This window comes from Podarcis raffonei, chromosome 3 (genome assembly GCF_027172205.1).
Source record: "Podarcis raffonei isolate rPodRaf1 chromosome 3, rPodRaf1.pri, whole genome shotgun sequence".
Taxonomy (NCBI): domain Eukaryota; kingdom Metazoa; phylum Chordata; class Lepidosauria; order Squamata; family Lacertidae; genus Podarcis; species Podarcis raffonei.
This window is the reverse complement of record NC_070604.1, coordinates 94,536,400-94,540,537: the sequence shown is the minus strand read 5'-3', so window position 1 is coordinate 94,540,537 and position 4,138 is coordinate 94,536,400. Positions and strand designations below refer to the sequence as shown.

Genomic DNA, 4,138 nt, shown 5'->3' with positions numbered 1-4,138 from the left:
CCAAGATTTAGAACCTCAAAGCCAAAGTGAGAGCATTTGGGTCAAAATTAAGGGAGAGAAGAATAACAATGACCTCATTGTGGGAGTTTACTATAGATCCCCAAGCCAAACGGAGGACATAGATGATGCCTTCCTGGAACAGATGGCCAAGCATGTAAAAGGAAGGGAGATAGTAGTAATGGGGGACTTCAATTACCCGGATATTTGTTGGATGTCAAACTCAGCCAAGAGCATAAGGTCAAACAGATTCCTCACTGGCCTTGCAGACAACTTCATTGTCCAGAAAGTGGGAGAAGCAACAAGAGGAACAGCCATTTTAGATCTGGTCCTAACCAATGTTGATGACCTGGTTAGTGGGGTAGAAGTGGAAGGATCATTAGGCGCGAATGATCATGCTCTTCTGAAGTTTACTATATAGCGGAAAGGAGCAGCCAAGCATACTAGGACTCAATTTCTTGACTTTAAGAAAGCCGACTTCATAAAACTTAGGGAAGTGCTGGGTGAGATCCCATGGACAGTAATACTAAAAGGAAAGGGAGTTCATGATGGCTGGGAGTTTGTTAAGAGGGAGATAGTAAAAGCACAACTTCAGGCAATACCAATGAGACGGAAACATGGAAGGTGCCTAAAGAAGCCAGGGTGGCTATCTAAAGAACTTTTAACTGAGTTAAGATTAAAAAAGGATGTGTACAAAAAATGGAAAAGAGGGGAAACCACCAAAGAGGAATTCAAACAAATAGGCAGCACGTGTAGACACAAAGTCAGAAAAGCTAAAGCACAGAATGAACTCAGGCTTGCTAGAGAGGTTAAAAGCAACAAAAAAGGCTTTTATGGGTATGTTCGTAGCAAAAGGAAGAACAAAGAAACAGTGGGGGCACTCAGAGGAGAAGATGGTGAAATGCAAACAGGGGACACAGAAAGGGCTGAACTCCTCAATGCCTTCTTTGCCTCAGTCTTCTCTGATAAAGAAAACAATGCCCGACCTGAAGAATTTGGAGCAAATGATTCAGCAGAGGAAACACAGCCCAGAATAACTAAGGAGATAGTACAAGAATACTTGGCTAGTCTAGATATATTCAAGTCTCCAGGGCCAGATGAACTGCATTCAAGAGTATTAAAAGAACTGGCAGATGTGATCTCAGAACCACTGGCAGTCATCTTTGAGAATTCCTGGAGAACAGGCGAAGTCCCGACAGACTGGAAGAGGGCAAATGTTGTCCCTATTTTCAAAAAGGGGGAAAGAGAGGACCCAAATAATTACCGCCCAGTCAGTCTGACATCAATACCAGGGAAGATTCTGGAGCAGATCATTAAGCAAACAGTCTGTGAGCACCTAGAAAGGAATGCTGTGATCACCAATAGTCAGCATGGATTTCTGAAAAATAAGTCATGTCAGACTAACCTGATCTTGTTTTTTGACAGAATTACAAGCCTGGTAGATGAAGGGAACGCAGTGAATGTAGCCTACCTTGATTTCAGCAAGGCATTTGACAAGGTGCCCCATGATATTCTTGTAAAGAAGCTGGTAAAATGCGGTCTTGACTATGCTACCACTCAGTGGATTTGTAACTGGCTGACTGACCGAACCCAAAGGGTGCTCATCAATGGTTCCTCTTCATCCTGGAGAAGAGTGACTAGTGGGGTGCCACAGGGTTCTGTCTTGGGCCCGGTCTTATTCAACATCTTTATCAACGACTTGGATGATGGACTCAAGGGCATCCTGATCAAATTTGCAGATGACACCAAACTGGGAGGGGTAGCTAACACCCCAGAGGACAGGATCACACTTCAAAACGACCTTGACAGATTAGAGAACTGGGCCAAAACAAACAAGATGAATTTTAACAGGGAGAAATGTAAAGTACTGCACTTGGGCAAAAAAAATGAGAGGCACAAATACAAGATGGGTGACACCTGGCTTGAGAGCACTACATGTGAAAAGGATCTAGGAGACTTGGTGGACCACAAACTTGACATGAGCCAACAGTGTGACGCGGCAGCTAAAAAAGCCAATGCAATTCTGGGCTGCATCAATAGGAGTATAGCATCTAGATCAAGGGAAGTAATAGTGCCACTGTATTCTGCTCTGGTCAGACCTCACCTGGAGTACTGTGTCCAGTTCTGGGCACCACAGTTCAAGAAGGACACTGACAAACTGGAACGTGTCCAGAGGAGGGCAACCAAAATGGTCAAAGGCCTGGAAACGATGCCTTATGAGGAACGGCTAAGGGAGCTGGGCATGTTTAGCCTGGAGAAGAGGAGGTTAAGGGGTGATATGATAGCCATGTTCAAATATATAAAAGGATGTCACATAGAGGAGGGAGAAAGGTTGTTTTCTGCTGCTCCAGAGAAGCGGACACGGAGCAATGGATCCAAACTACAAGAAAGAAGATTCCACCTAAACATTAGGAAGAACTTCCTGACAGTAAGAGCTGTTCGACAGTGGAATTTGCTGCCAAGGAGTGTGGTGGAGTCTCCTTCTTTGGAGGTCTTTAAGCAGAGGCTTGACAACCATATGTCAGGAGTGCTCTGATGGTGTTTCCTGCTTGGCAGGGGGTTGGACTCGATGGCCCTTGTGGTCTCTTCCAACTCTATGATTCTATGATTCCATGATCGGCACAAACCCAAACCTTGAAAAGCGTGAATCTGAGATGGATTATGTGATTTAAAAAACCCTTTCTAGAGACGGCCGGGTGGGGGCGAATGCATTGCGACAATAAGCCGTCCTTCGATTTGCTTTTTTAGCTGGACATCATACAATCATGTTTGGGGGCGGGGATCTCTCTCTTCAGGTCCAGGAGGAGGAGAATTGCTTTGGAAAACTTCCCCGGGGACGCACGATCCGGCTGTGTCTCTGCTTCGGGGCTGTAAGGTTTCTTTCTTTTTTTCCCCGGCGTTATGCACACAGCGCTTGGGGGGATTTTTTAATTAAAAGCTTGCTTTTGGGGTCTTCGCGACAACATCGATCTTAAAAGTCGATAAAATTGTAGAAGCATCCGGGTAGCATAGAACAGTACCATTCATTTGTATCAGCAGAACTGATAGGTGGCTCCATAGCTCAGTGGTTAGAGCACTGGTCTTGTAAACCAGGGGTCGCGAGTTCGATCCTCGCTGGGGCCTGGGCGGTTTTTTTCCCTCCTTTTCCTCTTTTCTTTCTTTAAGAACTTAGAATTTAATGCAAAACGTTTAGTGCAAGATTTGAAGCTCGTTGATAGAGCTCTGTGGAAGTCAAGACTGCTGCCCTTCGATCAACGTAGAAGAAAAAGTGGGGAGGGACCATTATGGCATTTTTTTCCCTCTACAGCAGGAAAAAATAATTTTATTTTATTTTTTAAAAAAGAAAACATAAATCGTATTTACTTACGTCTGCTTCAAAAGTGAAAATTACTCTTAAGAGATTTGAAGGTTCGAAAGGACAGCGGAGAGGCGTCGCTGGTTGCAAAGGCTGCAGTTTCAGGTGTCTTTCCAGGCTGCCAGCAGGTGGCGCTAAAGGACAAGGAATCTGCGTGGGTCTCCGAAGTGAGAAAAGTTCCCTGGAAGAAGGGTCGGATTTATCCTGGGTGGGGGGCGTTGCGCTGGGGGGCAAGCCATGTGCTTCCAAGGGATGGTTGTGTACGCAGCCTTATTGGGAGCATTTGAGGTCTCCCCGAAGTGGTACTTTAACCACGTTGCACAATCTGAATGAATCTGAGACCCAAAGAGAAAAAATGTGTTCTACTGCTACTGTAGTCTTTATTATGTAATAAACTCACGAAGAAGTATTGTATATCCCCAGCCATTAAGAATGGTGATCGGGGCTCCAGGCAGCCTGGAACACCTGGGACAAGTTTCACGGGGGGGGGGGGGAATTAATATTTTCTTAATTTAGTAATATTGCACAGGCACTTTGCTTTTCTGTGTTAGATACACAAAGCGCAACAGGCTGAATAATAATAACTGTAAACATTTTATTGGTTATTTCCTAACGTAAAGGTCTAGCCCAGTATGTGCAACATATACAGTTCATATGTACGGTATATTACCTATGAGACTAATTCCATTATTAATACATTTCTTCTTTTCTTACTGTTTCTTCTTGTACGTTCCTGTATAACACAATCCTTAGGTGAAAATAGAAAAGTCCTCAAGGTAACGAGTA

At 44.3% G+C, this 4,138-nt stretch overlaps 1 non-coding gene across 1 annotated transcript; it reads left to right on the top strand.

Annotated features, from left to right (window-relative positions):
* The first annotated feature begins 3,047 nt into the window (after positions 1-3,047).
* TRNAT-UGU (transfer RNA threonine (anticodon UGU)) lies at positions 3,048-3,120 on the top strand. Its single transcript has one exon. It is a non-coding gene; the product is annotated as a tRNA-Thr (tRNA).
* The last annotated feature ends 1,018 nt before the right edge of the window (positions 3,121-4,138 follow it).